At 42.2% G+C, this 13,638-nt stretch overlaps 1 long non-coding RNA gene across 2 annotated transcripts in view; it reads right to left on the reverse strand.

Annotated features, from left to right (window-relative positions):
• Window positions 1-1,189: 1,189 nt before the first annotated feature.
• LOC118148602 (uncharacterized) overlaps window positions 1,190-13,638 on the reverse strand; it is a 39,793-nt gene continuing 27,344 nt past the window's right edge. For both annotated transcript variants that reach the window (XR_013528140.1, XR_013528139.1), the window contains 2 exons: window positions 3,142-3,256; window positions 1,190-1,475 (listed from right to left, as the gene is read on the reverse strand). This is a non-coding gene — a long non-coding RNA (uncharacterized LOC118148602). The remainder of the gene's footprint in view (window positions 1,476-3,141; window positions 3,257-13,638) is intronic.

Below are 13,638 nucleotides of genomic sequence, written 5' to 3' on the forward strand. Positions count from 1 at the left end.
AGACCAGGCTGGCCAACATGGTGAAACCTCAACAAAAAATACAAAAAAATTAGCCAGGCATGGTGGTGCATGCCTGTGGTCGCAGCTATTTGGGAGGCTGAGTGGGAGGATCACTTGAGCCTGGAAGGTGGCAGTTGCAGTGAGTTGAGATCGCACCACTGCACTCTAACTTGGGTGATTAGAGTGAGACCCCATTAAAAAAATTAGCATATAATCCGGAATGGTGAGGAAAGTAATTATTCTGTACACGGAAAAAAGATTGTTCCATTCAGAATGTTACTAATAAAGGTTTATCATTGAATGACGTTACTCCTCTTTTGTGCTATTTGTGTGGCATGCACATCTCCAGTATAAAACAACTTCAGTCTGCATTTGGTAGCTGTCACGTGTGGGATGATTCTATGTGTGTGATGAACAGGAATATATTAATATATTATCCAGCCAAAGTTTAAGATGCCAAGTATAAAAAAGAAATGATGGCAATATTCAGCTAAATATTGTCTTAAATTTTCTTACTCTAAAATTATTCATTATGAGTAGTTGTTTTTTTTTTTAAAGATGGGGTTTCACCATGGTGGCCAGGCTGGTCTTGAACTCCTGACCTCACGTGATCCACTCACCTCAGCCTCCCAAAGTGCTAGGATTACAGGTGTGAGCCACTGTGCCTGGCTTCATTATGAGTAGTTGTAAACATCTGACTACAACTATCTCATTAGGCCTTCTACTGTAATCATTTAAATGCTGAAATATACATTATTACTATTATGAGACAGAGTTTTGCTCTTGCTGCCCAGGCTGGAGTGCAATGGTGCAATCTTGACTCACTGCAACCTTCGCCTTCCAGGTTCAAGTGATTCTCCTGTCTCAGTCTCCCAAGTAGCTGGGATTACAGGTATGCGCCACCATGCCCAGCTAATTTTGTATTTTTAGTAGAGATGGGGCTTCTCCATGTTGGTCAGGCTGGTCTAAAACTCCCAACCTCAGGTGATCCACCCACCTTGGCCTCCCCAAGTGCTGAGATTGCAGGTGTGAGCCACTGTGCCAGGCCTATGTTATTGAATTATACATAATTCCTCTTTTTTTTTTTACACTCTATTAAGGACATTGTATTGATTTTTCAAATTATGTACACAGCAAGGTTATATTATTTATGAATTTAATGATGACAAAATAAAATGAGAGTTACATATCTGTTATTTACTTATTTATTTATTGAGACGTAATCTTACTCTGTCACCTAGGCTGGAGTGCAGTCACGTAATCTCAGCTCACTGCGACCTCTGCCTCCTGGGTTCAAGCGATTCTCGTGTCTCAGCCTCCTAAGGAGCTGGGAATACAGGTGCCCACCACCATACCCAGCTGATTTTTGTATTTTTAGTAGAGATCAGGTTTCACCACATCTCAGGTGATCCACCTGCCTCAGCCTCCCAAAGTGCTGAAATTACAGGTGTGAACCACTGTGCCTGGCCATGTATCTGTAATTTTTAAAGGAGACATTGAATTACATGGGGTTGAGAATTTTTTAGGTGGAATAATAATAGATTATCTTTATTGTGTTCTTGCTATGTGCCATGTTCCAAAAGTATTACATTTATATCTCAAAATAACCCTGTGAGTCAGTTATTTTCCTTCCCATTTTCAGATGAGGAGACTGAGGGCCCGAGAGGACTAGGCAAGTCTACTGTAGTAGAGTAAGTGATAGCGGTTGGGTTTGAAGCCAGCCACTCTGGCTTTAGCAGCCCCTCTGGAAGTTCCTCCATTCTACTGCCTCTCCATAGAGACAGATCACTGAGCCCCAAGCTCTCCCCACAGGCCAGTCACTCTGTTGTTTGTTTGTTTGTTTGTTCTGGAGATGGAGTTTCTCTCTTGTTGCCCAGGCTGGAGTGCAATGGCACAATCTTGGCTCACTGCAACCTCCTTCTCCTGGGTTTAAGCAATTTTCCTCCTCAGCCTCCCAAGTAGCTGGGATTATAGGTGTGTGCCACCATGCCTGGCTAATTTTTGTATTTTCAGTAGAGATGGGGTTTGGCTATGTTGGCCAGGCTGGTCGGTCTCGAACTCCCGACCTCAGGTGATCCACCCACCTCAGTCTCCCAAAGTGCTGGGGTTATAGGTGTGAGCCACCGTGGCAGGTGCAGTAGCTCTGTTTTATATGCTTTACTGGCCTCACCACAAGCCGGTGATGTAAGTGTTATTACCTCCATGCTGCCTAGCCACTGAGACTCCCGGCTGTCTCCACTATTGGCTGTTTCAGACTAAGGATGTGATGGTAACATCAACTTCACAGAATTGAATGAGAAGTTCAAAGAAGCTTTGCAAGTACCTGGTATTAGTTCTATCCCCTACAGGCTTTGATAATCGGCCAGTGCTTTCTGACTACATTAAATAAATGGGAGCCAGGGACAGTGATAAGCTACTTGGGAGGCTGAGGTGAGAGGATCACTTGAGCCAGGAGTTCTAGGCCATCCTGGGCAACATAGTGGGACTCCATTTCTCAAAAAAAAAAAAAAAAAAAAGGAGGGGAAGCAATGACAGTTCTCTGAGATCTCCCTGCTCTGACTCCTGCATTGTCATACCCCTCTGTTAGCATCATGTTACATAGCCCAGCATACTCCAACACAGCATGGAAGAGAAATAGACTTTCTTTCTCTTTTGAGGCAGAGTCTCGCTCTGTCACCAGGCAAGAGTGCAGTGGCATGATCTAGGCTCACTGCAACCTCCGCCTCCCGGGTTCAAATGATTCTCCTGCCTCAGCCTCCTGAGTAGCTGGTACTATAGAGGCACACCACCACGCCCAGCTAATTTTCATATTTTAAGTAGGGACAGGGTTTCACCATATTGGCCAGGATGGTCTCCATCTCCTGACCTTATGATGGGCCTGCCTTGGCCTCCCAAAGTGTTGTATACAGGCATAAGCCACCGTGCCCACCCATATTTTCCTTCTTTCTTGAGAGTATGTCTTCTCTCTCTGCCTAAACTATAAATAAGTAGCACCTCTGTCATCCTTCTTTCTTCCTCTGTGGGGTCCAGCCCAGTTCTAGGCACAGAAAATATACTTGCTCAGTGCCTTGGGATGTTAAAATATTATTTTGTTCTCAAATGAAAAATTCCATTAATGAAGGAGTTATCAAATATCCTTACCTTTATCCATCACAACGGATGCCCTGGAAAATCATTGAGTTTGAATAAATAGGTGTGCTTGCTGGGAAGGTTTGCTTGATAAAGGGCCATAAACGTTCCCCTCTCAACAGAGGCACTAAAAACAAAAGGAAGGTCAAACAAAACTTTGCAGGTTGTCATAATAAAAAGTCTTAATACTCCAAAACAAACACAAAAACACTATTACAAGTACCACAGTTGGAAGTAATGCTGTCTTCATTTTATTTAATAAACCCCGATAGAGCACTTATTTTGTGTTAGATACAATTCTGTGTGTGTGTGAGTGTGTGTGTGTGAGTGTGTGTGTGTGTGTGTGTGTGTGTGTGAAGGAGTCACACTCTATTGCCCAGGCTGGAATGCAGTGGCATGATCTCCGCTCACTGCAACCTTCACCTTTCAAGTTCAAGCAGTTCTGTCTGCCTCAGCCTCTCGAGTAGCTGGGATTACAGGCACCCACCACCACACTCAGCTAATTTTTGTATTTTTAGTAGAGACGGGTTTCACCATCTTGGCCAAGCTGGTGGCGATCTCCTGACTTTGTGATCCACCTGCCTTGGCCTCCCAAAGGCTGAAGATTATAGGCATGAGCCACTGTGCCCAGAGGGCTAGATACAATTTTAAGTGTTTCCCCAATTTTTTTTTTTTTGTAATGGAGGTTTGTTCTTGTTGCTGGAGTGTAATGGTGTGATCTTGGCTCACTGCAATTTCTGCCTCCTGGTTTCAAGCGATTCTCCCGCCTCAGCCTCCCAAAGTACTGGGATTACAGGTGTGAGCCATCATGTCCAGCATGTTTCCCAAATGTTAAATCATTTAATCACAATGTTTCTATGAGACAGAGTGCTGATCTTTTAGGACCTGTTTGCTCTCCAATTCCTAGATCCTTTCCCAGCTCTACTTTGTCACAAGGTGCCTGCCCTGCAGGCTGCATTTCTCAGGTGCATGTGAAATGTGGCTTCCAGTTAGATTCGTTAGATTCAGTTAATGGGAGGTAGTGATGGGAGATTGGAAAGCAGGCCAAAAGGAGAAGACACATTTCTCCTGCATAGTCTTTGATTCTGTGGCTTTGGGTCTTCCTAAAAAGGTCCAGTATATTTCCCAGGGAGACCACAGCCCCTATGGACCAGAAGCCCTGCCTCTTTCCCTATCTCTCTGACTTGGGGCTGCTAGAGGTTTCCTGCTGTCACTATTCTCTCAGTTGATTCACCATTCATCCTCTTGGTTTCTCAGATCTTCTGTTACCCATAACATCCATTTCCTTATTAAATTCTCCCCTCCTTTAAATGCTTAGCAGGTGTTCTGTTTTTCTGTTACAATCCTAACTAGTATCATCATCTCTATTTTACGTAAAAGGAAACAAAAGCAAGGTTAAGGAAATTTATCCCAAGGTCATACAACCAGTGGCAGAGTGATTCCAACAGGCAGCAGAGTCCATGGCATCACTATTAAATGGAAGTTAGAGATGATCCCTGCTCTACCTCCAGGAGTTGCCATATAAGTCCACAGTTAGCAATTTTGGTTTTTTTTTTAGAGTCTCACTCTTTCACCCAGGTCGGAGTGCACTGATATGATTGATCTCTGCTCACTGCGGCCTCTGCCTCCAGAATTCAAGTGATTCTTCTGCCTAAGCCTCCCAAGTAGCTGGGACTACAGGCACACACCATCCTGCCTGGCTAATTTTTAAATTCTTAGTACAGTCGGAGTTTTACCATGTTGGCCAGGCTGGTCTTGAACTCTTGACCTCAGGTGATCCTCCTGCCTGGACCTCTCAAAGTGCTGGGATAGCAGGAAGAAGCCACTGCACCTGGCCTCAAGCTTTTTAGTCTCAGGACTCATTTACACTCTAAAAAATGTTTCAGGGTCCCAATGTGCTTTTGTGGGCCTTATGTGGGATTAAGAGAAAAATCTTTAACATAGAGAAAAACAACCCATCACATTTAGAGGAACAACTATTCGAAAGAACATGGATTGCTAAGAAACTATGGAAATCAATGACAGTGCAATAATCTCTTTAGAGTGCTGAAAGAAAAAGCTGTAAAAACAGAAATCTAGACCATCAAGATTTTTTTTCTTTGAGATGGAGTCTCACTCTGTCACACTCTGAGGCCAGAGTGCAGTGGTGTGATCGTGGCTCACTGCAACCTCTGCCACCTGGGTTTAAGCGATTGTCCGCCTCAGCCTCCTGAGTACCTGGAATTACAGGTGTGTGCCATCATGTCCGGCTAATTTTTTTTTTTTTAGTAGAGACAAAGTTTCACCGTATTGCCAGGCTGGTCTTAAACTCCTGACCTCAGGTGACCCATGTGCCTCGGCCTCCCAAAGTGCTGGGATTACAGGCATGAGCCACCGTGCCTCACCAAATATTTAAATAAAATAAAAATATTTTTTAAATTTAAAAAAATTTTAAGTCTTTTTTCTTTTTCACAAAAAAAATAAACCTGCAATTATATATATTTATTTGTATAAATATATATTTATATGTGTACAATATATATATATAATTTTTTAAATAAATATATATATATTTTTTGAGATGGAGCCTCACTCTGTTGCCCAGGCTGTAGTGCAATGGCATGATCTCAGCTCACTGCAACCTGCGCCTCCCTGATTCAGGTGATTCTCCTGCCTCAGCCTCCCAAGTAGCTGGGACTACAGGCATGCACCACCATGTCCAGCTAGTTTTTGTATTTTTAGTAGAGATGGGGTTTCACTATATTGGCCAGGCTGGTCTTGAACTCCTGATCTTGTGATCCACCTGCCTCAGCCTCCCAAAGTGCTGGGATTACAGGTGTGAGCCACCGCACCCAGCCACAAAAATATTTTAAGATAAAATAACACTAGTAAAATGTGTTTCCAGAAAACCTGCACTAGAGAAATGCAAAGGAAGTCCTTCATGCTGATGAAAATGGTACCAGATTAGAAACTCAGGATTCAGGGAGAAATGGTATATATACATAGCAAATGGTATATGTATATCTCTTGGGAAATATAGATTATTTTTTGTCTCAATTTCTTAACTTATTTTTATTTCTTATTTATTTGTTTATTTTTGAGATGCAGTATTGCTCTGTCGCCCAGGTTGGAGTGCAGTGGCGCGATCTCAGCTCACTGCAACCTCCACTTCCCTGGTTCAAGCGATTCTCCGGCCTCATTCTCCAGAGTAGCTGGGATTACAAACACATGCCACCACGCTTGGTTAAGTTTTGTATTTTTAGTAGAGATGGGGTTTCATCATATTGGCCAGGCTAGACTTGAACTCCTGACCTCAAGTGATCCTACCTCCTCGGCCTCCCAAAGTGATGGGATTACAGGCATGAGCTACTGTGCCCAGCCTTAATTTCTTTAAAATATATGTGATTGTTTAAAGCAAAATTATAACATTGCTGGGTTTATAATCAGCAGAATCCTAAAGCTGACATGTACTAGCTCATGAGAACCAATTGTTACATTTTCAGGAAATTTTTGAACCAGCTGAAAATACACTGGCAACTTGAAATTGACCATGGTGGAACCATTTACACTATGGAAATCAGCAAACACTGTAAACTGGACCTTTTTCTTTAGATCTGGTTGTCCAACATTAACCAGCACATCATTGTTTATAATGTATAGAGATATGTTACATACAACTATAGCACAAAGGATGGAAAGATGGTCTTCAGGGATCGATATGACTGCAAGTTCTTTACATTATATGTGAACTGGTCAGTGTCAACTCTGTGCAGTGAAAAGCTGTATATTTTAACCTGTCAATTATGACTTAAAAATGCAAAGAGAAAGGGCTAAAATGACAATAGATAAATTATAAAGAAATTGTTTACAAAATTCAAATAGTCCACAAGTGGGGAAAAAGGGAGGGAAAGGAAAAAAAAGTAAGGGATAAAACAAGTAAGAAAATGGTATTTTCAGGCCACACGTGGTGGCTCAAGCCTATAATCCTAGCATTTTGGGAGGTCAAGGTGGGTGGGTCACGACGTCAGGAGTTTGAGACCAGCCTGACCAACATGGTGAAACTGTCTTTACTAAAAATACAAAAATTAGCAGGGAGGGTGTGGTGGTGCACACCTGTAATCCCAGCTACTCAGGAGGCTGAGGCAGGAGAATTGCTTAAACCCAGGAGGCAGAGGTTGCATAGACAATATACCTGTTCTCCACATCTAGGCAATACCATAATGGCATTAAATTAAATTAAACCGTGATAGTATTAAATTAAAAATTAGTAAAATATCTAGGAAGTCACAAATACTTGGAAATACAATCCACTTCTAAATAATCCATGGATCAAGAAGTAATCACAAGAATTAGAAAACATTTCAAACTGTGTAATAATGAAAGATAAGTTTCCAACGGGCACAGTGGCTCACACCTGTATTCTCAGCACTTTGGGAGATCAAGGCGGGTAAATCACCTGAGTTCAGGAGTTCAAGACCAGTCTGGCCAACATAGCGAAACCTCCTCTCTACTGAAAATACAAAAATTAGCTGGGCATGCTGGCAGTCACCTGTAATCCCAGCTATTTGGGAGGCTGAGGCAAAAGAATCACTTGAACCCAGGAGGTGGAGATTGCAGTGAGCCAAGATCGCGCCACTGCACTCCAGCACCGATGACAGAATGAAACTCTGTCTCCAAAAGAATAAATAAATAAAAGAAAGTTAACTCTCCAATACTTTAGTTACATCTCCACATTTATGGGATGTAAGTAGAGAGAGCTCAGAGGAAAATTAATAGTTTTAAATATTTATATTAGAAAAAATGGTCTAACACAATAAGAACCCAGAAAAAGAAGAGTAAATCAAACACAAGGTAAATAGAAGTTAGTATTTCATAAACATTCCTTCTCTTTCTTTTCCTTCGGACAATATGCAAAGATATTCAGAATGTTCTCATCACCCTCAAAAGTTTTCTCCTGCCTCTAAGAAAGAAAAGGTACCAGTGTTTGTGAGTGCCAAAATATTAAATTGTATACTTTAAACTGATGCAGTTTATTTTACTTAATTTATACCTCAAAAAGGTCGACTGAAAAACAAAGGACCCCTGAGATAAAAAACTAACTCCTTCGTTCTGTAACAGGGTGTTCTGTAAATTCAGAGTGGCAAGGTATGGGTTATAGGGTGTGGGGGTAATGGAGATGATTGTATTCTTATGGGCCTTGGTAAGGACTTTGGTTTTTAATTTTAAAGGAGATCAGAGCTGGGCGTGGTGGCTCACGCTTGTAATCTCAGCAGTTTGGGAGGCCAAGGCGGGTGTATCACCTGAGGTCAGGAGTTCGATACCAGCCTGACCAACATGGCGAAACCCTGTCTCTACTAAAAATACAAAATTAGCTGGACATGGTGACTTATGCCTGCAATCCCAGCTATTCAGGAGGCTGAGGCAGAAAAATTGCTTGAACCTGGGAGGCAAAGGTTGTGGTGAACCAAGATCGCCCCATTGCACTCCAGACTGGGCAATAGGACTGAAACTTGGTCTCAAAAAAAAAAAAAAAAAAAAAGATCAGAATCCACTGAAGCATTTTGAACAGAGAAATGTCATGATTCTGACTCACATTATTGCAAGGACTGCATGAGATAGCATATAGAGGGTACTCAGTTAAGTGCTTAACTCAGTCAATATTTAATAAATATTCCTTCATTTCCCTTTTCTAAGGCAGTGGAGGAAAAAAAACAGCAAAGCAAGCCGCTCTAGAAAACATTAAATAATACCGCCATCTAGTGGGCAAAAGCCTGATTGTGTTATAAACAAAACCTTGGAAGTTTAATAAAAGATGTGAAGTTAAAATTTAGGCTACTATATTTTTCTTTTTATTCTCTTCTTTCTTTCCTTCCTTTCCTTCCTTCCTCCCCTCTCTTCCTCTCTCCCTTCCTTCCTCCTTTCCTTCCATCTTTCTTTCTTTCTTTCTTTCTTTCTTTCTTTCTTTCTTTTCTTTTCTTTTCTTTTTTTTTGAGATGGAGTCTCGCTCTGCTGCCTAGCTGGAGTGCAGTGGTGTGACCTTGGCTCACTGCACCATCCTCTGCCTGGGTTCAAGTAATTCCCCTGCCTCAGATTCCCAAGTAGCTGGGACTACAAGCACGCATTACCACACCCGGCTAATTGTTTTGTATTTTAGTAGAGACGGAGTTTCACCATGTTGACCAGGATGGTCTTGAACTCCTGACCTCATGATCCGCCCACCTCAGCCTCCTAAAGTGCTAGGATTACAGGCATGAGCAATCACGCCCAGCCTAAGCTACTATATTTTTCATAGAACTAAATGAATCTTGCTATAAACCAGAACTTGCTGATTTGAAACAAAGTAAAGCAGTTTCCAAGACAGTGCTTTATTCCAATTCTCCCACTGCCTGCAATTCTTTCCTCTGGGGAGATAGCTGTTTCAAGGCTTCCACCTCCAATGTTAGTGAGGCTCCATCTTTAGCCCTTTTTCAGTTGCACATCACTGTCCCTGATGATCTCAGGCATAGGCACCCTCATAACTACAATGGATGTACACGTTAAAGCTTAATATTTTAGCTTCTGGCAAGGCCTTACTTCAAACTCCAAGTTTACTGTTGTCTATTCTATCTCCAAATTATTGTTTTGAAACGGGAGCTGGGCCCAGTGTGGTTCATGCCTGTAATCCCAGCACTTTGCGAGGCCAAGGAGGGTGGATCACCAGAGGTCAGGAGTTCAAGACCAGCATGGCCTATATGGTGAAACCCCATCTCTACTAAAAATACAAAAAGAATTAGATGGGCATGGTGACAGATGGCTGTAGTCCCAGCTACTTGGGAGGCTGAGGCAAAGGAATCACTTGAACCTGGGAGTCGGAGGTTGTCGTGAGCCGAGATGGGTGGGTGACTCCAGCGTGGGTGACACAGCAAGAGTCTGTCTCAAAAAATAAATAAAAAATAAATAGGGTGTCACTCTGTTGCCCAAGGTGGAGTGTGGCTTATTGCAATCTCAAGCATCTGGGATCAAGTGATCCTCCTGCCTTAGCCTCCTGAGTAGCTAGCACTACAGGCATGAGCCACAACAACAACTAATTTTTTAAAAAGTTTTTGTAGAGATGGGGATCTCACTATGTTGCTCAGGTTGGTCTCAAACTCTTGGCCTCAAGCAGTCTTCCTGCCTGGGCCTCCCAAAGTACTGGGATTACAGGCAAGAACCACCATGGCCAGCCCAAATTACTTCTAAACCCAGACACCTTCATCACTCATTTGGCCTCTTAGCAGGTCTCCTTGCTTCTATTCTTGTCTCTCTTCAATCTGTGTTACAAAATAGAATGATCAACTATCTCCTTCTCCTTTTTCCTCCCATCTTCTCTTTCCTTTTTTTCTTTCTCTTTATTCATGTATGATTTATTACCTGTTCATTTGAAGTTACTCGTCTGTATATTGGGTTTTGTAAAGCTGAGAAAAAATGTTTAATGTATTTAACTGCACATATTTAATGCATGAATATGTTCTGTGTTGAGATATATAAAGATAAATCAGAAATCTTCCCCCTCTTTTTTTTTTTTTTTTTTGAGACGGAGTCTCTCTGTCACCCAGGCTGGAGTGCAGAGGTGCGATCCCAGCTCACCACAACCTCCGCCTCTTGGGTTCAAGCGGTTATCCTGCCTCAGGCTCCTGAGTAGCTGCATGCTACTCAGGCATGCACCACCATGCCCAGCTATTTTTTTTTTTTTTTTTTTTTTTTGTATTTTTAGTAGAGACGGGGTTTCACCATGTTGGTCAGACTGGTCTCGAACTTCTGTACTTGTGATCTGTCTGCCTCGGCCTCCCAAAGTGCTGGGACTACAGGAGTGAGCCACCACACCCAGCCAGAAATCCCTTTTCATTTACCCTTCTTCTCTCCTCAAAGGTAAGCACTGTTATAATTCATTCATTCAGCAAATTGTTCAACAAATATATATCATGCTCTACTACATGCTGGGCACTCGCTTAATGATAACCAAAATCTTATCTTATTGAAGTCTACAATCTGATTAAAAAAAAGACATTAAGTAATCACACAAATAAATATAAAACTGCAATTTACTTAAAACTAAAAATAAGACTTTCTACGACGAGAGCCTATATTAGAAAGATTTGACCTGATCAGAGAGATCAGAGAAAGATTTCTGAGAAGCGACTATTGATTTAGAGTTGAGTGTTCCAACACAGTAGCCACCAGCCACAGGTGGATGTTTAAATTTAAATCAACTACAAGTCAATACAATTTAAAATTCAGTTTCTTATTCTCACTGTTCATATTTCAAGCACCGAAAAGCCACATGGGGCTAGTTGTTACCACTTGAACTGTGAGGTTAGAGAACATTTCCAACATCTCAGTAAGTTCTATCAGACAGTGTTATCAGCTAGAGGATCAATAGGTGTTACCCAGGTAAAGAAGACGGAAAAGAATGCCAGACAGAGCCGTGTATGGCAGGAGGCAATGTGATTTAAACAAAAACCTGAAAAAAAAAAAAAAGCCAGTGTGCCCAATGCTACAAAGGAACACTGAAGAGGCAAAGGGAAAGCAGTAGCTGAGTCAGGCTAGGGTACATATGTTCCAAACTGCTGAAGGAAAAAAAATCAAACAAAGGCAGTCCCGTGAAAGATAGTGAAGAAAATAAGCAACGAAACAAATATGCCTATAAATAGAGAAAGGAAAAAAGTGGCAGAGATGAGGTCAAACGTAACAGATACGTAGCTGTAGACCATGCTGAACTGTCTTAGGAAGGATATTACATTCAGCACAGTAGTTGCAGGGGCCAGACAGGTGAATTAAATGCAGGTATACAAGGAACCATGGCCGGACACGGTGGCTCACACCTGTAATCCCAAAACTTTGGGAGGCTGAGGCAGGTGGATTGCCTGAGGTCAGGAGTTCAAGCCCAGTCTGGCCAACATGGTAAAACCCCGACTCTACTAAAAATACAAAAATTAGTTGGGTGTGGTATTGCGTCCCTGTAATTCCAGCTACTTGGGAGGCTCAGGCTGGGGAATCACTTAAACCAGGGAAGTCGAGGTTGCAGTGAGCTGAGATCATGCCAATGCACTCCAGCCTGGGCAACAGAGCAAGATTCCATCTCAACAAAAAAAAAGAGGAACCACTATCTCTGCATTCTTTAAGTCTTTAAGGGTAGTGTTAATTTTCGCCATGACCACTATTATGTGATGCTGTTATAAATTTCTGCATGGAGTTGAATTTCAGTGCTTCTTCTTGGACTTTTCTACTATAATAATTCTTTTTAATTTTTATACAGATGGAGTCTCCCTATGTTACTCGGGCTGGTCTTGAATTCCTGGGCTCAGACTATTCTCCGACTTGGCTTCCCAAAATGTTGGGATTGCAGGTATGGGCTATCATGCCTGGCCTAGTTCTTGCTCTACGAGTGAAGGACCTAATGTGAGGGGCTGCCAAATACTAACTATGTCATTCCAAATGGGACCAACATTTGGGAAGCAGGGAAATGATCTCTGATCGAGTCTTATCTATGAATTATCTCCCGTTACTGTGAAGATAGTGTATTTACCATAAGGTCGCATGGTTTTTGTTCTGTTCCACCTCCTTGGGTGCTAACTCTTCTATTTGATGATTTTAGATGTCTCTATTTTGTGCTACCAGATGTACACAAATGACGATTCTCTCTTCAGCTTTATATTTGAGAAGCCCTGTGCACCAGCTATTCTGTATTCTCTCCCTAACTCCAGAGAGTGTGGGGAGAGAGTAAGGCCATACTTGACTAGAGGGGTTTGCTGGTAGTTTGTCTTCTGGGAGCTGACACTCTGCAGAAGCATGATTCATTAGCTGTAAGGTGGGGAAGGGGTGCATTTCTCTACCTATTCAAGACCATTTCTCACGCTGCTTTAGCTTACAAAGTTACTGCTAGCTTATGACAGCTGGACACGAGGAACTACCTGTTTAGCTGCTCAGTCAACCTGATACATGCCCCAGAGCCATCACTCACTTCGTGTACCTAGCCTTGGAGTTTCTCTGAACCTTTACTCACTTTACCAGGATGTACTGATTGTGAACATTTTGTCCCACTTTTTCTATCATTTTCTTTATCTTTCTAAAACCAAATATCTGATCTTGAAACTTACATGTCTGTATAAGAAAATATAAAAAGTAGATTTCCAAAATATAGAACAGGCCAGGCACTGTAGCTTATCCCTGTAATTCCTGCACTCGGGGGAGGCTGAGACGGGTAGATCACTTGAGTCCCAGAGTTCAAGAGCCGCCTGGCCAACATGGTGAAACTCCATCTCTAGAAAAAAATACAAAAATTAGCTAGGCATGGTGGTGCCCTCGCCTGTAGTCCCAGCTACTTGGAAGGCTGAGGTGAAAAGATAGCCTGAGCCTGGGAGGCAGAAGTTACAGTGAGCTGAGATGGAGCCACTGCACTCAAGCCTAAGCAAAAGAGTGAGACCCTGAATCAAAAGAAAGAAAACAACAAGAAAAGAAATAATAGAAGAAAAGAAAATCTGGGGTAGGGGTAGGGGTGAGGGGATCTTATCA

Source organism: Callithrix jacchus, chromosome 16 (assembly GCF_049354715.1).
Source record: "Callithrix jacchus isolate 240 chromosome 16, calJac240_pri, whole genome shotgun sequence".
Lineage (NCBI taxonomy): Eukaryota > Metazoa > Chordata > Mammalia > Primates > Cebidae > Callithrix > Callithrix jacchus.